Genomic DNA, 26387 nt, shown 5'->3' on the forward strand with positions numbered 1-26387 from the left:
CCAGGTCCAACGTCTGCCTCCGGGGTTCAGCTGATTCTCTAGCCTCAGACTCCTGAGTAGTTGGGATTACAGGCACCTGCCACCATGCCTGGCTAAGTTTTGTATTTTTAGTAGAGATGGGGTTTCACCATGTTGGCCAGGCTGGTCTGGAACTCCTGACCTCAGTTGATCCACCTGCCTCAGCCTCCCATACTGCTGGGATTACAGGCGTGCCTGGCCACATCTAGGCTCTTCTAAGTATGACCCCTACTCAAAATACTCTATGAAACTTCACATTTATTGCCTATTGTCCAGTTCGTGTTCTAAATACTTTCCAGATCCTTAGTTATTATAGCTTAATTGTTATGTTTGTGTGTTTGAATGTGATTCTCCCGATGTTCAGCTAATAATAGTAGTCAAATTTGTTTGTAAATTATTACTAAATACCTATCATATTTACAGAAATATTCTAGGTACATTTTTAAAAACACTTATTTAAAATCTTTAATATCCATGGGTTGAGTATGAGGATTGGAAAGAGGGCATCCCCCTGGAGTGGATATGGACCCCTGAGACTTAGGGGGAAAAGCTCATGTCCTGGACTGCTAAAGACAAGACACAGGGTCACCTTTGGCTGACAGACTGTCTTGGTGGGTTCTGGCTAAGCTTATCTGCAAGGAGTTGTTGGTTTGAATCATAGGCCAAACTCCAGGTGATCTGGTCTCAGTTTTGGAGAGGCATATTACAATTTCAAAATGGGACATGTAGCAATGAACAAAACATGTCAAACTTCACATGTAACTTTCATTCTAGTTGACGAAAATAGACAATAAATACGTAGTAGAAACTACGTCAGCTGATTACAGCTCTGAAGTTTTGGTGGGATAAGGAGGACAGTGATGGAAGGAGAGCAGTGCTATTTTAATAGTGTGGTCAAGGAGACTGATGAATTAGAGAAGATACCAAAAAGAAGTGATAAAGTAAATTATATGGAATGAGTTGGGTAAGAGAGTTCTAGAAGAGGAAAATCCCTGAGGTTTGGATTTATGTGATGTGTTTAAAGAACAGCAAGAAGTTCAAAGTAAGTGGAGTTGAAGGATCCAGAGAATGAGTAGGAAGAGTTGAATTCAGTGAGGTAAGAGGAGCTGGATTGCAGAGAATCTTATAGACTATTTCAAGGATTTTGTCTTTCACCTTGAGAGAGATGGATAGAGCCATTAGAGACACTGAAGTGGAGAAATGAGATGTGCTGGTGTGTGTTTTAAAAGGACTCAATTTAGTGCTATGTTACAAAAATTCTATAGGTTGGCAAAGGTAGAAATAAAAGCACCAGTGATGATTCTCTCCATGATGAATAGTAATCCAGATGTCATGAGAGATGGTGGCACTCAGACTTGGATGATGGCAAAGGTGTTGAGAAGAGGTTGGATGACGGAAATATTTTTAGGGCAGAGCCAACAGGATTTCCTCCTGGATTTTAGCTGTAAGAGAAACTGTGAGATTTCAAAGAATGTGAGAGAAGAGAGATAATGTAAGAGAGAGTGACAGGCCAAATGTGATTCCATTTATTTTTTTAGCTGAAGCAACAGATTAGTTGGAGTTTACATGTATTAAGGTGGGAAAGATCACATGAAGACGAGATGTGGAATGTGTGGGTGTGAGGGTAGGGTGGGGGTGAGACTTGTTAGCCTGGGGTTAGTGAGAAGTTGAGGTGAAAGACACAATGAAGTATATATTAAATATTATATGAGTGAGATCACTTAAGAGTGATTATAGCCAGAGAAAGAAAGAAAAACTGAGGACTGATCCTAATAGAATTACAAAATTTAAAGGTCAGGGAAAGGAGGGTTCAGTAACAGTGCAGGAGAAGGAGCAGTTAGTGAAGGAGGAGGGAACTCGAAGACAACGATGTACTAGAGGTCAAACGAAGAAAGTGGCTCAAGAAGAAAGAAAACATCTAGGTATAAACTATGGCTAAGAGAGAAATAGGACTGAAAAATGACCATGAGGGAGAATGACAGTCATTGGTGACCTTTACAAGAATAGCCGTAGTGATAAAAGCCTGATTGAGAAAAATTCCAGAGCATATAGGAAAATAAGAATAAGGACAATGAGACAGATGACAATTCGAAGATGTTTTGTAGTAAAGAGTGACAAAGAAGTGGAATGGTAGCTGTGAGGTGATGTGCAATCAATAAACTGCCTGTTGAAATCCAGATGGAAAAAATTGATCGTGGTGAGAAAGAGAAGACAACTACAAAGTAGACCCAAGAGGAGGTTGGTCTTGGATAGCAGCACACAGTTTATCCACTGAAATACGAGGCAGGGCCGAGCCTATGGGTACAGATGCAGGTAAGGAGGGTGGATTTGGAGGATGAAGCTGGTGGAAGGCCTTTTCCAATTTGCTTACATTTTCTAGTGAGTTAAGAAGGTTACCTGCAGAGTATGAGGAAAAGAAAAAGGAACTAGTGAAGGTTTGATGAGAGAGGGAGGCAGCATAGAAAAGTAGGAGAGTGAGTTGGGGAAATCATAAAATTGCAGAGACTATTTGAGGGAGGAATTGTAATTTAAAGTGAGACTGATCATAATTGATGGAAATATGTATTGTCTAATATAGGAATTTGAGTATTTCTCATTACAGTTAACTCTCACTATCCTCTGTAGCCAATTCCATCACAAAGAAATAATTGTTGCTTTATGTATTAATAACATAATACTATGACAATATTTTTAGAAATGACATCATGAATGCCAACTCTTTGCAACATTTTTATCTTAAAATTTAAAATAAGCATTTTTATGTTAATAATATGCATCTACTTCATACTTTAAATTACCAAAAGTATTTCCTTAAATTACTCTGTGACACTTTATTTCAGCATTCAGATATTCTAATCTTTTTCAAATTTTTGTTAGTGCAATACTGTTTTGAACAGCCTTGTATATAACACTCTGCCTGATCCAACTATGTGCTTTGTTGGAATATATCCTTAAAACATAACTACAATCAGTGCACCCGTTTAAAGCTCTTAATACATACTGCTAAATTGCTTTTGAAAAACACTTGTGCTTTTTATCTACAACTTTGACCAACAGCTGATAACAATGATTTTTCTATGTACTGGCCATAACTGAGTGATATCATTCTCTAATATTTATTCCAATAATTCTGTTTTGGTGACTACTGAACACAAATCAAATTAGTATTCTGAATCAATAGAGAGGATTTTATGAAATTATATAATAAACAAGTATGAAAAGTATCAGCTACATGAAACTTTCTAATAGTTATTTTTTCTTTTACTTTAAAAATTAAATTATATATAAATATGTATATGCATATATTAATCATATAGTTTATATATATTAACTATATACATACATAATTTAGTCATATATATGAGACTTGAAGTTATATAAAAAGATATTTCATTTGAAATATATTACGCATGGATATTAGCACCTACTGAAAATTTATGATCTTTGGCACTGCTCTATCAGCCACTGATTGTTTTGATTTTCTGTTAAAAAACAAGCAACTAACTCTCTCAAAACTGTACAGCTACATGGAAACTGAACAACCTGCTTCTGATTGACTACTGGATAAACAATGAAATAAAGGAAGAAATAAAGATGTTCTTCGAAACAAATGAGAATGAAGACACAATGTACCAGAATCTCTGAGACACATTTAAAGCAGTGTCTAGAGGGAAATATATTTATTTATTTATTTATTTATTTAAATTGCATTTTAGGTTTTGGGGTACATGTGAAGAACACGCAAGATTGTTGCATAGGTACACACGAGGCAGTGTGGTTTTCTGCCTTCCGTCCCCTCACCTGTATCTGTCATTTCTCCCCATGCTATCTCTTTCCACCTCCCCACCTCCCCGTCCCTCCCCCATTTCCCCCCAACGGACCCCAGTGTGTAGTGCTCCCCTCCCTGTGTCCATGTGTTCTCTTTGTTCAACACCTGCCTATGAGTGAGAATATGCAGTGTTTGATTTTCTGCTCTTGTGTCAGTTTGCTCTTTGTAGGGACATGGATGAACCTAGAGGGAAATTTATAACACTAAAAACAAGTACCCACATTTCAAAAGGGCAAGGAATGTATACATAAAGGATATCCTCATGAGCTGAAATTTGTAATGACCTACATCAGAAATGGAAATATGTCCTGAATTTTCTGGGACAATCTTCATACAAAAATTTTATATAGCATTTATTCTATAACCATATATTCTATAAATATAATTGATATGTCAAATATTTCCGCATCCAAATTATGCTTACCAGCACATCTCTCACACTGAGATTATACCACAAAAATTTACTATCTGCTTATGTGTTCTAATTTTTAACTTAAAAATACAATACTCTACCACAAGGAAAAGATAAAACAAAGGACACATCTCTGATAACCTGGGTTGTCAACACATTTTACTGCACTAGGTCATCTCCTGTGAATTTTACAAATGGAGATTTTAAAGCCAGTTTATTATAAATTCTTTTGCCTTCAGAATTTATTTTTTTTCTTTGTGAAAATGAATATTTTTAATGAATTTGGATTAGCTAATACAGAAGCACACTTCAAGGCCCTCAGAAACTGAAAAGGAGATGAGAAGGAGAAAGTTTAGTATTTTACTCCCCGAGACGCCTAACTCTTACTTGCATATAAATAAACTGTAGAAAATAGTTACATGTTGGGATCAAGCCTGGCACAGTAGCATTTAAAGAGAAAAACAGCAAACTTTTCAGAAATGACTCGATTCCATACACATTTTAAAAAGTATTCTAACAAGGAAATGTCTCTTCTCACAGTGTGCCTGAGGGGAAGTAAATGCTTATTGTTATTATGAATTTCTTCACCTCCTAATATTGTATTAAGTATTGTACTACTTAGAAAAACAGCAGTTTAACAAGCACTCTCTATATAAGACATAGTTTGTTTCATTGTCAACAACATAGTTTGAAAATTATAATAAAACATTTAAAAGATTAGAGAAGTAAACATAATTGTATTTTTTAATTTCTTTGTGTGTCCTTACAAATTTCATTTGACTCCATTTTCAAAATCAAACTAAATTATGTCACTTTCACAGATTTTGTTGTAGAGGCCTCCCAGGTGATCATAGGGATAGAATTTCTAATAAGAAAGAAAATCATCTAGCATTGATGATCAGCCGCTGGGTTTCATGCTCAGATTATTGCTTCACAGCAGGCTAGGACTGTTCTCATGATACAGGATAATTAGACTGAGTTTTCCATGTAGATGACTACTGTCAGAATTTCCAAGATAGTGGCAAATAGTATTAGCTATCATTTTTAGAAGCCTGGGAACATACTAGACATTGTATTTTATCTTATTTAAAACAACAACCTTATGATGAATCTATGTATTATTATTCCAGTTTTGTCATGAGATATCTGAAACTCAGAGAGGCCAGGTGGCATAGAGTTCCCAAAGGCGTAGAGTTGGTAAATTGAGAAGGCAGAATTTATGCCCATCTGTTCAACTGCAAAACTTGTACTCTTATTACTGGGCTGGTGTCTGGTAACAGTGGTGATGTGTATTCTGTACTCAGAAGTCCAGGAAAAGCAGAGTGCAGGAAGCTCTTATGACTTTTGGAGGCTACCTCAGAGGAATGCAGACAAGCAATGAACTTCAAAACTACCTTGGACTTAGTCAAGTCCTTCCCTTAAAAAGCATGAATTGTATTATTCTAAAGAGTTCTGAAACAAAAATATATGTATTTTTACATATACATATACAGCCAATCCAGTGTCTGATAGGCAAATGAAAATGATCTAATATGAAACCTTTTCCATAATTTTAAAGCTGATAATACATCCTGACTGTGGTTCACCTGCAACAGCTTAACAGGTGCACAAGCTGCTCATGTCATGCTGCGTAGGTGTTCCCCATAGAAGAAAGTTGTAGTTGTACTAATGAGAAAATGATCTGTATTTCCAAAACTTTTTATTGCCCTTGAAAATGAAAACTTAGCTTTTTCCCTTCCTTTTAAATTTTAAAGAGAGATCTTACAGTAAATTAGAAGCCAAAGATTAAATTTTCACTGAGTGCTTAACTTGTGATGAAAATGATCATTGAATCACTGTTGTTTTATTCATTTTATTAAATCTTTATTAAACTATTAAATAAAAATAATGATGTTAGATCTTAAATCAAGTTAGTTACATCCAATTAATGATCGCAAGGTGCCAATACAATGATCTAATATTTAACAGATATACAATTAAATCTCAACAATTTATCAGGAGTAGTCCTTTCAAAAAATTGCTTCCCATGAGAACCTGTTTAATCACATCTAGTTTTTTTCCTTGCTGAGCTTCCTTTCCTGCTCAGTAAGAAATAAAAAGGCAGAAGATAAGTCTGGTTCCTTTAGAAGTTCAAGCCCCTTTAAAATCGCCTACTTTGAATCAAAGGCAGAGTAAAATTCAGCAACCACCAGTAATAGAAGACATCAAAAATTGACTTCTCATATCCAGGAAGGACTTAGTGGCATCTTCTAGGAATGGTGATTGCAAAAAGAAAGAGAGAGAGAGAGAGATTGGTTCCCCATAATGACTGCTAATACAAATGAATTTATTAGTGAGCAAAGCAGACAATCACCTTTGTGATGCTAGTTCAAATGATATCCAGTTAAGAATCTTTTAATTCTTGCAAGGTTTAATTAGCGACTTTCCTCATAGCAACTACTTAAACTTAATATGGTTGCTGTTCCTGACACAGGCTCCAGTTAAACTCCTGGATTGAAAACCTGAGCCAGCAGGCAAGATAATTGTTATTTAATCAAGTGAAGGTAGGGAATGATTCCAGAAGAAAACTAAAGCCAGATGTCTGTTGAAGGTAGAGTAGAAAATCAGGAATGAAACCCGAGATGGGGGTCAAGTAGTCGGCAGAAGCAGACATGTCCACCAGACACATGGACTTCAAAACTGGAGTCAGGCTCATCTTAGCAAGGAAGCCTCTTAGGCTTGCTCTTGTAAAGCAGGCACCAATCAGGCCTGAGGTTCAGGCTTCTGTTAAAAAGATCCAGAAGCACAAGATGAAAGAACTAAAAAGCACCTCTCTGATTAATTATTTTAACAAATGAAATCTCTCACGTTCAGAGAAATGAAGAAAGTTTCTGAAGATCGCACAGTTAATAGCAGATCTGATATCAGTTTGGATCTATTTTTTTTCAAAATCAAAATTCCCACACATCATAGCACATAAGTAGAAAATACTGACTCTAAGAATATTGCAAGTTTTGATGAGCATGAAGAATGGATGTTTATTTGGGTGAAAGATAATCATCTGATGAAAGGCAATCCTTCTAGGTAGACAGAGCAAGAAAAATAGGAAAAATAATTCAAGAAGATGCTAACATGTCAAAGAGGCCCAGAGACAGGATGTGGAAGAGAACTACAGATTATTTCCCACTCCTTCTCTGTTTTGCTGAAATTGGATCAACAGCTATTGTCTAAACTCCACAACAAAAACAATGAGAAATTCTTGTCATTCTTCCAGTTGGTATAACTTTTCTATAGGAACAAAAAGGATGATATAGCAGTCAAGGAAAATATTAGACGGTATTTCTTGCCCGTCTGTCCATCCACATACCTCTGCAGGACCCAGGCACTATCTGTGTGTCTACTGAGTACAGAGAGCCAAAAGGAAATGGTCTTTTCTTTACCCCAAAGGTAATTTTATTCCCCTTCACCTCACCTCTGCTCCAAAGAAAAGAACTTTCCTAACCAACTGAGGGCAACTTTGTAATTTTCCTATAATGGCCCTCTGTGAAATAAAATATTCATTTTTTTGGAGATGCTTTATATCATTATGTGGTGTGAGGCCTAAATTTAAGGCCCCTTAATAGGTGCTATCTTGATATGAGCTGAAATTGGGTCTCGAATGGCCTAATCACAAGTTCTCCTCCTGACTCTGCTCCCAAAAATAAGGTCTCTAACCACCCTGCTTATCAAGGGAGGCAGGGCAGTTCCTGCTTTATCGTAGAGTGGCAGGTTTCAGTTCTCTGCCAGCCCATGGAATTATTTAAACAAGTCAGTTACATCCTCCTGGGAAACCAGGGATGGTCCCACTCTTTGGATACTTCAACGTCTGCTTCCCAGAGCCCCTGACTGTGCTGTCTGTACCCCGATGTAACCCCAGTGTGGCCTTATGTAGCTTGCTGTGTCCTCCTCCAGGCTGGGAACATCTGTAACTAATAAACTGCTGTTGGCCTCATCTGACTGATGTCTGATGTCACATATTGGATATATCCCCAGAACCCTATGACAGGAATCCATTCTTGAACAGTGGCTTAAATAAGAGGCAGTTGAAACATATCATATGCTGAACAACTCTCCAATGATTCCGAATTACTTAGGAAGATAGTAAAGTCAGGGAATTCTATAACGAATATGATAACTTCATCATTTACAGCACTCTTGTGAGCAGTGATGTAGAAGTACCTGCCACTTCTCAATCTTTCCTACTCTACTTACCCACCCCTGTAGTCCACTCTTTAACAATATATAAATTGGCCACTTTTTCCTCCTGACATGAAGTCTTCATATTTAAAGCATATGACGTTTGACCTTCAAACACAACAAATATACTTAACTCCTTTTAAGTCTAATGGTCTCTATTTTCTATCCCTTTACTTTTTTCAATTGTTCTTCACTATTTCTAATTATTTCCTATAGTTACTATGCTATGATGACTCAAAAAAGTAACACTATTATGTTAACAGAATAACTCTTTTAGAGAAAAATTGGAAATCAACATCTGAGTCATGTTCGTAAATAATTAAGCCAGCACTCAACAAACTTATTAAAATTTACTATAAGGTACATTGTTTATTACTATTCACTTGGTGATTTACTTGATCAGATAAATTCTCTATGTATGCAGTGTCTAATACCTACTTTATAAATTGTTTATATCTATACATTGTGTTATTTGTTCATCAGTGCATTTACCTCAATCTATTAAAAATTAAAGGTTATCTCAACACTAATTTGGGCTACTTTGAATGATTAAATTACTTCTCCCTTTATTAGAAGATCAATTTAAAAAACAGATGAGATTCAATTGATGTTGTGTTATACACTCTAAGTTGTCCTACATTTATTCCAAAGTCTCTTTTAAATTAAAGATCAAAAGCTAAAAACAAGCCATTACATTTATTTTAAAGAAATTTGACATCAAAGGTTTTTCAGGATGTGAAAGTCTGTTTATTTTTCCAAAGTTCTTGAAAAAACCCTCAGTCAATTAAATCATAAGCAACACTTCATGAACTATTGAAATGCTCAGTATTACACAGATACTGCAGAATTGCCCTTTTAAAAAATGCAACAAATTTCTCTCAGCTCATTTCTGTTATTGCAGTTAGTGTTATTTTACTGGAGCCTACAATGTCTTAGATATTTTCTTTTTTTTTTTTAATTGCATTTTAGGTTTTGGGGTACATGTGATGAACATGCAAGATTGTTGCATAGGTACACACATGGCAGTGTGATTTGCTGCCTTCCTCCCCCTCACCTATATCTGTCATTTCTCCCCATGCTATCTCTCCCCAACTCCTCACCCCCTGCTGTCCCTCCCCTATTTCCCCCCAACAGATCCCAGTGTGTAGTGCTCCCCTTCCTGTGTCCATGTGTTCTCATTGTTCAACACCCACCTATGAGTGAGAACATGTGGTGTTTGATTTTCTGCTCTTGTGTCAGTTTGCTGAGAATGATAGCTGTAACCAAAGTTTCAACTCAATTGTTTAGCTTTTGCCCATAAGTTGATGAAAGAGTTAATAAGTCACTTTGTGAGTTCAAATCTGCACCTTGCTATTTGTTAGTTAGCTTATATAAAGGACAGCATTGTTATTATTAAATTGGGAGAATAATGTATCTATGTCACAGGGTGATTGTGGGTATTAAGGGCAGAGTATATGCAAAGCATCTAACACAGTGTTTGTCGTAAGGTAAGAGCTCAATATATGTAAACCATAATTATATAATAAAATGTTACTACAGTAACTCAACTCTATGTTTTCAGATAATTAATTACAAGCCATTGACATGCAATATTTAGGCTCCCAGGAAACAGAGGATTAAAGCCTTACATTTTTAATTTCCTACATGCCTTTATAAAACAACATACATCTACCAATCTATATTTGCTTCTCACAGCAGATACTCACATCTGCTATGAACATCAGTTTTGGAAGTGTTTGGATATTATCTCACCCACTGGTCCCTGGGTTAGACTTTGTTGAGAACAGAAGAGTTGTGCCAATCCATTTAAAATATTTGTTTGGGACTCTTAATTAAGCAGTGATGACAAATACTACATCATAACAGGTCGAAAACAGATGAAAATCCTTTCCACTTTGAGTGCAGTTTTACTACCTTCTCATCTTTTATTTTGCTGATTTACATTTTTTCCAGAATAAATGCATGCCAATTGATGTTTTGTCTTATTTCCATATATGGCAAGTGAACAACTTTGTCATGAGAAAAAAGAATCATAACTTACTCTACTAGTGTCACTTGTTCAGGTGCCAGTTCATAGTATTTCATATGCAATGTGTCTTTTGGAAATGATCTTCATATGGGTCATAGTACATTTTTTTCATCCCTGAGATTTAACACCAAATGCCCTATATGTCCTATTTTAGGGAGATACTAATGTATACAATCCAGGCCTCACCGAAAAACTTCACCAAAAATAATTAGGAAATCAAAGCAGTGGATTCCTATACTGAGAAAGTATCAGAATCCCTAAAGAGGTGTTTTTTTGTTTGTTTGTTTTTTGTTTTCAATATCTGTGCTCAGACTCACACTTAATAGACCAGAATAAGGGGTATTATCTTCATATCTGTGCCTATGAAAAGAACCACAGGTGAATCAATTAACAAATCAGGTTTGGGAATCTCAAGTCCAAGGTACACCATATTCACCTAATCATCTAGGTCCATGATTTTCAAAGTGTATTGGTTTGTTTGTTTAGCAATGGAGTTCTTTTTTTGTTCCTAGATGAGTTTACACCAAAACAACATGTAAGTCAGGTTAAACACTTGTGGTTAAAAAATGATTTATGATCCACAGCACCAAAAGCTTTCCCTTCTTTCTTACTCTTTAGCAGACTGAGACCATCCAGAATTCTCAGGGTCCATGGAGCAAAACTGCAAATCCATAGTCCATAATTTTAGGAATAGTATTTCAGCTTCAAATTAACTGAGATAATCATAAGTCTGTATGTATAGAGCACCTGAGTATTTTCCTTACACGATCACCACACTAAAAGGGGCACCCATGTTACAGCCTCAAACTATATCAGACTTCACTGTGAAAACACACCATTTGGATTTCACTTTTGCATCTGTGATAAAACTGTTGTTGAAACTGTCTGATGTAATCGCCCAATGGACCTTTTATAAGATCTCAACCAAGACAATCCCCCTTATATTTAATAAATAGAAAATCTATATGCCTAGGAAATGTAGCTTATTTCTTTCAAGTCAATAAATCTTAGTTTGGGAGTGGGGAAAATGTGGGATTTTATGAGAAACTACTTCATGCAAGCAGTGTCTCTAACTTCAAGGAACTCAATTTAGTGGGACACAGATGCTAAGAAAGTTCATTTTAAAACAATGCAATAAATTCGGTGCTAGAGATATACATTGGTTGCTATGGAAGCAAGAAGATAAGTTCTGTAAGTAATTACATTTCCATTTCTGCCTTAGCTACAGGAAGATAAGAGCTAAGTTCTGTGCTCAATTACAGCAATGAATTCACTTACCACAGCATGTTTGCTGCTTCTTTCTCCTCTGTTTTACTTTATCCATTTTATGCTTTTTAACTCGTTGCACTATATCTTGTTTCTGCTAAGTAAAAAAAACAAAGTGAAAGAATTTAGATAGAAATGCATAATTAAAAAAATTCTTACCAGATATTACTTGCTTTTTAAAACATATTTTACATTACCAGATAACAAGCAAAATCACGAGTATTTAGTGGTGATATTATATTCCATAAATACATGTGTTAAAAGATGAAAAACTAAGAATTGAAAAGTAAATGTGAGGTATAATTTATATAATCTGTTTGGCAGTAGAGTGATAAGTGAAGTGACCCACAACTTCATTTCTCTAAGAGAAACAAATCTATTGATATAAGGAAGCAGACAGCTCAATGCTTTTTATTATAGATCTCACTTAATTTTAAAGAGCCACCTGGAAGCTAGCTAGTAAACTGATCCTCATATTCGGGTACAAGCACAGGAACTCGTCCCAGATTCTAATTTGCATAAAGTCCACTGTCTAGGACTATTGCACAGACCTACAAGTCACCTAACGTCATAAGATGCGCTGCTTTAGAGATAAGACAAATGCTGTTTTCTTACAGAGATGTCTGCAGTCTGAGCGACATTTTATTTAATCATGATAACTCAATTCACACTGGTATCTACTACCTGTAGATGATCTCCTTCCTGGGCAGTTTGGAAAATAAAACAAATCTAACTGGTCCAACCAAATGTAGATCTCCTAATTGAGATATTAGTTTAGGGGATGTTGCTTTAACTAGATGAGCTTTCTGGTGGCCTATGCTTTACTTTTCCTCCCTCAGATTTTGTTCTACAAAAAAAAGAAATAAAGAAAAGAAAGTATACATTTTTCATCTCCTATTTTATTCGCCATTCATTAAAAGCTAAATATCCTTAGGAAGGTAGCTTTATGAAGTTATAGATGTAATATATATAAATGCAGCTCTATCATTTGCTAGCTGAGAAATCTCTCTTGCAAGGTACTCAATCACTCTGTGCCTCAGTTTTCCTGTCTATAAATGAGAAATCTAATAATATGTATTTAAGAAATTTAATACATTTTTAAAAAATAAAGTGCTTAGTACAATACATTCACATACTAGGTTTTCTAAAAGAACTGTTGATTTCACTATTGGCATTGTTATGCTATTATCATACTTATTAAGGAAAACACAAAAATGTATCCATGATCTGCTGAAGAGTTTGTCCTGGGTTAGGTGCCAGCTGAATGACAAAACCTTCCAGTTGTTAATTACAAAATGTTCCTGCACTGTGCATGCTATCTTGTCAATTTAACATTCAGCCACAATTTTCAGTGACTCAGAATATTTTCAATACGATTTGCAGCATCTGATGAACTTGTAGGTGTTTTCTTCTCAGATAATCAGAATTGTTTAAATAATAGTGTCTCTATTTCTTCAAAACTAAATGTGAAGCTCACTGAAGCCATCATATAACTTTAGAACAGCATATTTGTGTTTCTTTTCTAAAACTTTATTTTCTAGCCATACCCTGATACTGTTTCTATTAATACTTATAAATTAATGTGTGTGTCCTTAGGTATGCTGTCACAAATACTCTGTGAAAAGTTATTAATACCATAAAAAATAACTTTCTTTTGTACTTTACTAAAAGATCCTGTGTTACCTATGGGAAGAAATAAATCCATAAGTGATCATTCTTGCAGATCTCTCTGTGAGCTCTTTTGAATTATACCTTCACTCTGATTTGGCAGTACCCATGGTATATCTTTTAACCAAAGGTTCAATGAATGGAAAAGAAGGAGATAATAAGAATAGAGATAACAAAAGTGATTTCTGAATAATTCACTTGCTGTAAAACCACTTCCTGATTGTATGACTTCATTGTTATTCAATGTTTATATGAACAGAGTAAGTAGTCATCAAAGAAATTTCAAAATAAATATTTTCTGTGATAATAAAAAACAAATGCTATAGCATATTTAAGTTTTAGTTATAAAAGTAGAACTGTAAGTATTTCCTCTTTCACCATTTCCAAGTAATCATGACTGCAAAAAGTTGTTATAATCTCACACCTCTCTGGGAACTCTTCCCTTCCTTAGCTATCAGGCACTAGCAACTATTTCCTCAGTAGTAAAACTGGGTACAGGGCTGCCGCATGCTCAGGCTGACTATGCTCACTGATGTAACAAGGGTCAAATTTTTCAAATACATTTCTAGCCATGACACCATGAAGTATGTAACATGTAACAGAAGTTCTCCAAAACAAATGATGCTTTATGTACTTCTTTCCACAATAGCACTAAGTTTCCTGCTACAACATATAAAAATAATAATAATGAAGGCTGAAATATTTAAAATGAAGTTTCATACTTCTAAAGTCTGCTTCTATTTTTAGAGCTTATACTTACAACAATGCTGGTTTTGTTACCCCCACCCCAACATCCCTGCAAAATTATACAGATGTAAATAGCCCTGAAGCCGTCAAAGTTCCTAACAGTTTTATTTCAAAGTTTTATTTCACACTCACATATACATAAGCCTGATGGAAACTATCCTCTAATGCTCAGCCCCTAAAATTATTTCCCGGTTACCAAGCATGTATGAAAGTTTCTATGAAAATGGAAAGAACATTGAATCACCATTCTTTGATTTGTTCATTATTTGCCAGATACAGGCCAATATCTGTTTGCCTATGTTAGGGATACATGAAAGAACAAAGCAGAAGACTCTTCCACCGTGGACATTCCTTCCTCACTCAGGGATGGATGAATGGATGGAAGGATGGAAGGATGGATGGAGGGGTGGATGAGTGGATAGATGAATGAATGGATGAAAAGGATAGCTAGTTATCTAGTTAGGTAGACAGATACATAGATAGAATGAAGTATATCAAACAATGGTAGGTACATTGGAGAGAAATATGGTACAAAAAAAGGTTGCTAGTTAGAAAAAGTCTAACTGATAATGTCATATTCGAATAGAAATTTGAAAAAGGTGAAGAATCCTGACATGCAAATATTTAGATGAGGAACACTGAAGAAGAAGAAGCAACAGTGAGTGAAAGGCCCTGCTCCAACCTAGCTTCCCTATGAATTCTAGAGAGTAAGCCAAAGGAAGACTAGTGAACACTGAAGTCATAAAAGTAATGCGTGACCCTGATTAGCTACCATGATAAATTTGGCAATTGATCTAAAGGCAAAGGGTAGCCACTGGAGTGTTCGAGCAGAAGAGAAACAAGATCTATTTTACATTTTAAAGGGATACCTTGGTTGTTTTGTAAGAACAGAGCATGGGAAGAAACAGAAAGGTCAGATAGGAGAATACTGCAACAATGCAGGCAAGAGGTGACAGCATCAGGGTGCAGAATGGTAACGGTAGAAGTGGTGACATCCTAGTTGTGTATGAAAGGTAAACCTTAAGGATTTTTGATATACTGGATATGACATGCGACAGCAAGAGATGCATAATATCAGTTTCCTAAGTGGGGGATCTAAATGGCAGAATTGCTTGAGCTTGGAAAGAATGGGGAGAAGTAAGTCTTGGGGTTTGGAAAGATTATAAGTTGGGTTATGGATATGCTAATTTTCAGACCTATAAATATATTAACCTTGAGGTTAAAATGACATATTATCTTTACAAATGATATTAACACCTTAATAAGTCATAAGGTGTTAATATCATTTACAATATTGCTTTTTTTTTTTTGAGATGGAGTCTCACTCTGTTGTCTAGGCTGAATGCAATGGCACAATCTCTGTCACTGCAAACTCTGCCTCCCGGGTTCAAGTGATTCTCCCACCTCACTTAGCTGGAATTACAGGCATCACCACCACGCCCAGCTAATTTTTGTATTTTTAGTAGAAATGGGATTTCACCATGTTGGCCAGGCTTGTCTCGAACTCCTGACCTCAAGTGATCCACTTGCCTCAGTGCTAGGATTCCAGGCATGAGACAGTACCTGGCCCAAAATCCTATTTTTGAATTTGCTTTTTATTGATTCTTTTCCTATTCTCAGTAGCTCATTAGAAACCCCTGACAAAAGTTAGAAAAGCTTATATGCAAATTATGTTTCCATAATATCCAATATAATCTATCCAAAGCATGATTTTTACATGTATTTAGAGCAATAATATTCTTTCTTACAATACTGCTCCTACTTTGATCTCTAATTTCTTCTTATCTGTGTTTGTTTGCCCTTCTTTGCCTGTGATCAAGATTGCCATTGCGCTCCCCTCAGGTTGACAGCTTTAGACAGGTTTTATCCTGACTCTAGGTCCCTGACCTATCTTTTTCTTAGAGCATTTACTTTAGAAAACTTTCAATTGTTAATTTTTTCTCTAACACTTGAAAAGGTAAAGCTTCTCTCACTCTCTTAGCACTTTAAACACCCAAAAAATGTCTTTCTCAAACAATACTTAAGAGCCATCTCTTTCAAATGTAATGCAATCAAGAAAGAAAGAGCCTCTACCTTCCAGTCTCTGTGGAAGGGTAGGAGCCTAGAAAATACAGGTTACTGCCCCAGTGATCAACCTCCCCCTTACACACTTCACCAGCTTTCTGTTAGCTCACCCAAGCATTTAAAAATCCTCCTGCCTCTGAACTCAGCAGAGTTGAGTTCAATCTCTCTTGTTTATTTCTACAGTCTTGAACAAAGTCTTCCTTGCTTCTATCTAGTGGAATTTTCCTTGACACCTTAAGAAGTTTCTTGATGAAGAAGATAAAATATTAATAAAATACAGATTAAAGCCTTCTGTTCTCTCCTGTTACCCATTCAAGAATCTATGAAATATCAGCAAATCCGTTGGTCTTATGCAGATTGCATCTTGGCCTATCCTTCTAATACACATTTATCCTTAACAGTTTTAAATTCAAGGCTCGGTAGATGCACTAAATAGATTCTTTAAAAAGACTGTATAATATGATCAGCAACAGAATGGAGGGTTTCAGGTCCATCCAGTTTTCTAGTTTCTGAATTTCCCTTTACACTAGATAAAAGAAGAGTAGCCAACTCTCTCTCAATTAAGTATTCATTGGCTGTCCATACTGCCCGACTTACCATAGATTTTTATTTTTAATTTTCTAAATATCATATAGCTTTTCTAAAAATTGGAGAGAGCATTATAAAAATGATACTGTGGTTGCTGCTGTAACTTATAGTGATAATAAGAGCTACCATATATAAAATATCTTTCTATGCAAGCCATATACTAAGCACTGTACATATATTTAATTCTCACAAAGTCATATGAAGTAAACACTGTCATCTCCTGCAACCATTTTAAAGATGATGAAACTTAAGTATTAGAAGGTAAACAATTTGCTTAGGATTACAAAGTGAGAAAGTAGTCTTTTCAAAAATACCAAATTCTTTCTATATCCAATGGTCTTGCACAGAATAATTGCATTTTAAACCTTGACTCATTATTTTATTATTAAATTTTTAAATTTAATAATTAAATTATTTAAATTATTAATAAAATTATTTAAATTATTAAATTTTCCTTTAAAAGTATTTAAACCTGCTGAAGTTTCAGGGAATTCATATTTAAATGTGTGTAAGAAATGCTACCCAGGACTTTGTTAGACTTAAAGGAGCTCATCCATATTCAGTCTTTCGCACAGTTCTCAACCAAAATAAACATCAATAGCAGCATTTAACTTTTTGGTACTTTGGCTTACTTGCTACATTAATCCAAATTGCTATTATCTCATAAGACTTTAGAAGTCCAAGACACTGGTACATTATTATCTATCTTTGACTCTCATTAACCATTATCTCATAAGACTTTAGAAGTCCAAGACACTGGTACATTATTATCTATCTTTGACTCTCATTAACCAGGGATGGGCATTACCACACATAGAAACATCTGTGATTCTATTTGGGTTGAGAAGCACGTAGAAACCTGGACAAGAGAACAAGAGAATTCTGTAAATTAGTTTCTTATTCTGATAAGGTAGTCAAGAGACAGCTAAGGCAGGTCAGAAAAAAACAGAGAAATTACAGTAAGGAGATTGAGAATGAAAGTCAGAAGAGATCTAGTAGGTCACAAAACGCTGTTCCCAGCCACATTTGTGATTTCTGTTTTTCTGAATGCAAATGGAAAATGTGCTCAAATGAATCAATGAAGGGATTTCCTACCAACATCACTGAATTCCTCGTTGCTGGGTTTGAAGTTAGTTCAAATTTGAAGTTTCAGATACTTTAACAAGAAGGAAAAAGTTTGTTATCTTAGCAAATGTCAAACTTTGTGAGGATATGTAAATTCCAGTTTTGCAAAGCTGGAAAAACTTTCCTTTTCTTTTCTCAGTATAGTCATTTTATGGCAAGAGCTACTACTGGCTTTCAATGGTACTAAAATGCCATTACAAATGAATGAGGACAGCATCATTTCAAATAATATGAATATTTCATCAGGATGATGTTGCATGAGATGAGGTTTCCTCAAAGCTTTCTTTTCATCTGCTGAAAAACTAAATAAACGTTTCCATTTTTTGGCAACATCTGCAAACTACTTCAATAATTAGATACCCTTTCTTTGATTCTCTAATGTAGGAGATACTTGAAGTTCAGCTGCTGTTAAATAGCACTTTATCTGTCTTGTGTCTGATCGATCTTGAAAGCACCAAGTTGTCACTGATCCAATAGATGTCTGCTATTCAAAAACTATTGTAGCAGAAAGGCATGGGACTGGGCTGAGTGTTGGTGACATGGAGCTACCAGATCAGTCAAAAATGGCGGAGATGAAGGAGGCATCTGAAATGACTTCAGAGCCAGAAAGGAGTGCAGAGAATAATCGTGGTGAACACAGAAGTGACTGATTCCTACTGAGCCATCACCCCCATGGGAGACAGATTATAACAAATGCATAGCTAATGCTACCATATTCGGGAAGATACAGATATAGAGCTAGGCCTTGTGGGGCCCTGGTGTGCACACAGTTCCCATCTAGAATCCAGTAGCAGCCCTGGTGATCCAGTTATTTTATTCCTTAAAGGCATTCCCATCAAAAGTATCATGGGCAATCCCACCACTGTACAGTATGCCAACCTCACGCACGACTTCATAAGGAAGGCGAGGGGTACCATAAATAAAACTGATACCTAGAATGACCTTACTTTCCTTCAAATGTGCTCCATGAAGAATGAAACTATGCGTGCACCAGATAAAAGCTATTTCCTGATTATGATTCAGAGTCCAAGGGAATAAGTCACTCTTGGCTCTTGCATTATTCATTAACTTAATGCTCTCCAAGAATAATAGCTAATTTTGTCAATGGAGTGGTACATGGAAATTGCCTTTAAGTCCATTCAGAACAATACAGTCACACAGGTGGGCTGGCAGCTCTGCCCACCCCACCAAAGGACTCCCTCTGCTGTGTCAATCTGTCTAGGGTTCCTGGGAGGGCACTCTTTCCTCGTTTCTGGTTTTTGGAGCAAAAGCTTGTAAGAAGACCACATCCAGTTTCCTTCTGACCTTCAGTTCACTTTGTTGCCCTTGGAAAACATTGTTTTTCTTTTACTAAAAAATCACTAAAATACTAACAAAAAAGTGTCCATAAAATAGTCTTGAAAAATATATTTAAATAGCTTCCAAACATACATACAACTCTTAAAATAAACCTGCTATAGACACACACATATATAAACTTGTATAAAGAGAGCAAGTACGGACAATACCCACTTTATTATCCTTGTATCTTATTCTATTGCCCATGTATATATTTTATATCACTTGTGCTGAGAACTTTTAAGACATTAATTTACTGTTTTACATGCACACATACATAATACATATATACTCACATACATAGACATACATATATACACTCACACACAGTTTGTTTTTGCATGTATGTTTATATATTATTTATACATATTTGTATACTGATATGGTTTGGATTTGTCTCCACTCAAATTTCATGTCAAATTATAATCTCCAGTTTTAGAGCAAGGGCCTGGTGGGAGGTAACTAAATCATGGATGAATTTCCCTTTTGCTGTTTTCATGATACTGACTTCTAATGATATCTGGTTGTTTAAAAGCATAAGTACCTTCCGCTTTGCTCTCTTCCTCCTACTCCAGCCATGTACAACGTGCCTGCTTCCCCTTCATCTTCGACCATGATTGTAAGTTTCCTGAGGTCTCCCCAGCCATGCTTCCTGTACAGCCTAAGAAACTGTGAGCCAATTAAACTTCTTCTCTTTATAAATTACCCAGTCTCAGGAAGTTATCTATAGCAATGCACAAATAGACTAATTACATATGCGATTTTTCAAATATATGCCTACAAGTATTTTTCCTTTTATTTAAAAAAGTAACACATCATCAAGTGTGCAGTTCAGAAAACATAATGTAATTTGTTCAATAACAAAATACTCTTTGGAATATGACTAACCGAAGAGTCCCTGCTGTGAACTTCACTAGCTACATGTGCCTTATAAAAAATCACTTAATCTCTTTTAGCCTTATGTTTCTCACTGGAATATAAATAATTACAGAATCTATCAAATATGGTTATTGAAAGGGTTAAATAAGAGGTGATTATCAGATTACCAGGTAAAATAATAATATTCAATGAATGTTAGCTGTCTAAAAAAATGACTCAATCCCACATTCATTGATAGTTACCATTTTTATTTTGGGATTGATATAACTAAAGCTTTGGATATTAATATAGATATAGTGATATCTATATTTTTGTTCTGATTTCTCAGATTTTTATATTTGTCTATGTGGCTTCCACTTATCAGAGAGCCAATGATAGTAGCTATATTTTCTTATTTTCTGTATTCTTGATGCCCTGGTATTCGTAGCCCCTCAGCCTAGGGAGAAGGTGTCCTACCCAGGGCTATTGAGTTCTTAGCGACAGTAAAGGGCAGAGCTGAAGCATGTCTCATCTCTGTAAACCAATCCATCCCAAATCTATAGCCCTAACCACTGATTTACTGAACTCTCACACAACAAGTCAATGTCTCCCCTGCTGTTATCCCAGGACCAGGTACTAGGCAACTAGAGACTACTCCTACATCCCAAAGCTCACCAGAATTATTCAAAGTAGCCAGACTTAAACTGTGCAGTCTGACCAGCCTTGCCTTTCCCATAAAAACTCCAGCTAAGCCTGTGGTCTAGACTTTCCTCTTCCTGCTCTCTCTCTCTCCTGACCACACTGCAGCTTTCCTCTTTTGTTCTGTGTGGCATTTGGTGATTTCCTCTCTCTGGGGCCTCTCAGTGTAATAAACTTCTTACTTCAAAGTCTCATTCTTGTCTTCCCCTGTGGCTACACCAACTTTACCATACCAAGTCCAACATGTACATTCTTAGAACATGGATCTATTCTTTATAAGACAGATCTTATATAATATGTACTGTTGTACCTGTTGCTTTATTGTTTAAATATAATTGTATCTAATGAACATTTTCTCTGCTGGTAAATAGAAATATAAATCATTTTTAAATACCTGTCATCTATTTTATTTTAGGAGACTTATGATTATTTAAATACACTTATTTAAGGAGTTACAATGACATATATCGTTCTTTTGTGACTGTAATAGCTCCACTGCCTGATGTGTGGTAAGTCAATATGCCAACACAAAGGTTACAGCGGAGAAAGAGCTTTGACTGTAAGGCCACTGAACCAGGAAGTGGGAGGAAACCTCCAATTCATCTCCCTAAGGAGTCTGGAGCTAGAGATGTCTATGGGCCTGGAGTATGCTGAGGTGTGGGGATCCTGGATTGGTCTAAGAGTTCAGGGGAAGTCATGGAATGGAAAATGAAAAAACTGCATTTTCACGCTTATTCAGTTCCTCTGCAGGGGTCTTCAAACTGGTTGGTATCAGCCCTTCTACTGGAATTCAAAATCTGAAAAACATCTTAAGCAATTCTTAAACAAAAGCATTCTAACTCTAACATCAGAGATCTTACCTACAGGAACAGTGGAGATGTAAATAGTCAGCATTTAGTGCTATGTGAGTTTAGGTTACAAGAAAGTGGGTCAAAATGTGGCCTTATTTATGCTTAATTATAACCATATTTCTGTCTAGAACCTGGCATGTAATTCATGTTAACATTGTAAGGACAGTCTCTCTTTAATAAAATGTGTAACAAAAGGCGCTAATGTTTATTCTGTTATGCCAGGCACTCTGTTAGATGCTGGTGATTCCATGGAAGCCAAGACAGTAAAGACTTCTGTCCTTGTGGCTAGCTTTATAATATAGAGCCTCAGAAGTAAATCTCAGTGCACTTGTCAGATATTTTTTGCATATATTCCTAAAAGTGGAATACAGACACACACATACACACACACACACACACAAACTCACATTTGTACATATTTGAATTATCTTTTAGAAAGATAAATAAATCATAGATAACACAAACAAAAATACATTCCATGCTCATGGATGTGTAGAATTAATATTGTGAAAATGACCATACTGCCAAAAGCAGTCTACAAATTCAATGCAATTCTCATCAAAATACCACCATCATTCTTCACAGAACTAGAATAAAAATCTTAAAATTCACATGGAACCAAAAAAGAGTCCACGTAGCCAAAGCAAGACTTAGCAAAAAGAATAAATCTGGAGGAATCACATTACTTGACTTAAAACTACACTATAAGGCTACAGTAAAAAAAAACTGCATGGCACTGGTATAAAAAGAGGCTTATAAAAATTGGCTTATAAACTAATAGAAGAGAAAGAGAATGGAGAAATAAAGCTAAATACTTACAGTCAACTGATCTTCAACAAAGCAAACAAAATCAAAGTGGGGAAGGGACACCCTATTCAACAAATGGTGCTGGGGTAATTGGTAAGACACATGTAAAAGTACAAAACTGGATCCTCAACTCTCATCTTATACAAAAATCAACTCCAGATGGATCAAAGACTTAAATCTAATACCTGAAACCATAAAAATTCTAGAAGATAACATCAGAAAAACCCTTCTAGACATTGACTTAGGCAAAGACTTAATGACCAAGGACCCAAAAGCAAATGCAACAAAAACAAAGATAAATAAATGGGACTTAATTAAGCTAAAAACCTTCTGCACAGCAAAAAATTATAATAATAATTAGAAAATCTTCAGAATTTATACTTCTGACAGAGGACTAATATCCAGAATCTATAAGGAACTCAAACAAATTAGCAAGGAAAAAAACAAACATCCCATCAAAAAAGTGGGCTAAGTACATGGATAAACAATTCTCAAAAGACAATATACAAATGACCAACAAACGTGAAAAAAAGTTCAACATCACTAATTATTAGGGAAATGAAAATCAAAACCACAATGTGCTACCACCTTACTCCTTCAAGAACGCCCATAATAAAAAATTAAAAAATAATAAATGTTGGTGTAGATGTGATAAGAAAACAGTTACATAGTTGGTGAAAATGTAAACTAGTACAACTACTGTGGAAAACAGTGCGGAGATTCCTTAGAGAACTAAAAGTAGATTTATCATTTGATTCAGCAATCCCAATCTAAGTAGCTACCCAGAGAAAAAGAGTCATTACACAAAAAAAGATACTTGCACACATGTTTAGTAGCACAATTCTCAACTGCAAAAATATGAAACCAGCCTAAATTCCCATCAATGAGTAGATTAAAATATGAGATATATAGATATATATATGTGTGTGTGTGTGTATATATGTGTATATATATACATATACACACACACACACATATATATACACACACATACATACATACACACACACACACACCTCCCATGGAATACTACTCAGCCATAAAAAGGATGAAATAATAGAATTCACAGCAACCTGGATTGAATTGGAAACCATTATTGTAAGTGAAGTAACTCAGGAATGGAAGATCAAACATTGAATGTTTTTACTCATCAGTAGAAGCTAAACTATGAGAACACAAAGGCATAAGAATAATACAATGGACTCTGGAGACTCGAAGAAAAGAGTAGGGGAGTGTTGAGGGATAAAGGCTACACATTAAGCACCGTGTACACTGCTCAGGTGATGGGTGCACCACAATCTCAGAAGTCAACACTAACGAAGTTATTCAGGTAACCAGACACTACCTGTTCTCCCAAAACCAAATGAAATTAAAAATAAAAATAACAAAAGCAAGATTGTGCTTTTTTCTTCTAAGTCTCTCTCCCTTGAACCTGAATTAGAAAGTGTAGAGACAAGGCAGCTAGCATGTGGAGAGGGGACTGAGGAAGAAAAAAGAAAAGCAGCTCCCACCAGCACTTGACAACTATGTTTCATCAAGTTTGGTGAGAACCAGAGTGCATAAAGAAAGATGCTAACAGCAATAATATCTAACAGTAATTGAACATTTATTTATATTTTTGGCTTTATTGCAGAAGTTTGATATTTACTAATGCAGAGACACCTGCTTTACAGAAGAAGACATTGAGGCACAGAGATATTAAGCAATAGGGTGAGTTTGCACAGTAAAAGTGGCAAAGCTAGGACTTCAAACCTAGAATCTGAGTTTAAGAGTCTTTAATATCAGCTTCTACATCCTACTCTATCTCTAAAAAGCAAAGCTGTCGAATTCAGTTGTTAGTGGATGGAACAGAATATAACCATTAAATACGTGGGCTTTCACTTGTTGCTACAAACACAGACACTGTTAAACTTTCTATATATAAGTAGTTAGAAAGCCATGAGACATGACAGAGGTTTTGTTCAAGGCCACGGATCACATAAGAAGGGATGCTGGGAGGAAGAATGCAGTTGTTTGTTTATATCCTATCCAGTCCGGCTTATTCCATAACAGGAAAATGAGCATCATCTTCTCTGAGGGAAAATAACACATGGGCTGAATCGAATTGTACATGTTCTGTAAAGATTTTTAAGAAGAGCAGATTCACATACTGTAGAACAAATTTGTTAACAACAAAATTCCTGAGGCTTATTTAGTTGAGAGTTCGATTAAAAACCTTCACTTAACTTTTCCTAAAGAGCCAAAATGCAAATCCTCAAACTCAGGGGAAAAAGTCAAATTTTAAAAACTGTATTACACTTTTTCCACTAAGCTATTTCAGAATTATGAAGAAACCATGTACTGTACAGAAACAACCAAATACTCATATGCATTCACATCTGTTTCAAATAACAGTATGTAAGTAGTCTTTAAAGGCTCACCTATAGCTGTTTCAGTAATGCCACTTCTAAATCAAGTGACTTACTCTGAAACATACAGCTTATGAAATGCATAAGCAAGACTGAAGTTTAAGTCGTTTAATCCCTGATGTGGAATTACTGTGTAAAACGCATTCTCACTGAGAAGTAATCACTTACTTTAAGTAAGTCTCATAGACTTCTTAAAGATCTGTTTGCTTTTTCTTTCTCATCGAAACTTGGGAGGTGGGAAGAGGAGAGCAAATGGTAAGCTCGCTTATAAGAGAAAAATTTGTCTTGCCAGCCGGAATCTGTGGACCACAAGCTGAGTTAGTGCAACAAAATGTTGCCAACAGAAAACACAGTAGTGAAGAAAGGGTCTTGGGGCTGAAATTCAAGTATCAGAATTTGTATTCTGGCTTATACATTCTGTAAATGTTGACTATTATCACTACTGCTACTATTATTAACAAGAAAGTTGTTAGTTGTTATCCTCATGAGAAACAAACCCTTCTGTTGCTTTTCTTTGGTTTCCCTTTCTTCCAAAGGGTAAGATATACCAGGGAAGGCCCAGGACACAGGAGTGGACAGACGGTAACAGGAGAAGGTGATCAGGATGAGCACTGGGGAGAGGCTGCAATAGCCTGAACCTCCTGCTTATTCTATTTTCCCAAGAACCTACAGGAGTTTCAACTACTGCTTTTGTGGTTCATTGACATTTCATTGAAGATAATGTTTTGGTTTTTTCTGGTTTTTGTTGTTGGTTTTGTTTCACTGGTGGTGTTCACCAAGTGTGGGGAGCAAGAGGTTTTGCTTCCATATCATCGGTGTTTTCTGAAACTTTCATAAGCCAGTCTATTTTGTTCTTCTGGTCTCTTAGTCTCTTAAATCCAGAATACTTTTTCTCTACTTTTTTCTGAATGAGATGTTGTTTGCTGTTGTCTGATATTTTTTAGTTCTTAAGAGCAGCATCTTTGCTTTCTTTACTAATGACTCAGGGTTAAAGCTTCAACCATATCCCAATGTATTACTCAGTCCTTATTCAGATCCTTGCAGCATTTTGAAACATATGTGTGATATTTTGTCTCCATATTGTAATATTCAAAATTCAAACTGAAATACAAATACTTCCAGCTGAAGAGGCAGGTGGTATTTAGCCAGAAAAGTGACAGAACAGAAGTGGTATTTAAAGAGATTAATCTGCAAACATATGCAGGAGGGATTAGGTTACAGAACAAGCTGAATTTGCCAAAGACGGTTCCACACCATAGATTCAAGCCATTTTGGTCTCTGTCTCTGCCTGGTTTAGAAAACCAAGATGCCCTGTGATTTATCCATTGTCAATTAAAATATTTTAGCGATTATGAGAGAAGCATTTGTCAAGGCTTTTCTTAGCTGTACAATCTGGATATTCTGTATAAATAAGAGGAAACGTTGAGAAGTGTATATCTTTCTTAGAACCTAAATAAGATGAGTG

The 26387-nt window shown here is 35.8% G+C and overlaps 1 pseudogene; it reads left to right on the forward strand.

Moving 5' to 3' along the window:
• The first annotated feature begins 15120 nt into the window (after positions 1 to 15120).
• On the forward strand, positions 15121 to 18999 carry LOC120361678 (dynein light chain roadblock-type 1-like; annotated as a pseudogene).
• Positions 19000 to 26387: the final 7388 nt, after the last annotated feature.

This window comes from Saimiri boliviensis, chromosome 13, assembly GCF_048565385.1.
Source record: "Saimiri boliviensis isolate mSaiBol1 chromosome 13, mSaiBol1.pri, whole genome shotgun sequence".
NCBI classification, from domain to species: Eukaryota; Metazoa; Chordata; class Mammalia; order Primates; family Cebidae; genus Saimiri; species Saimiri boliviensis.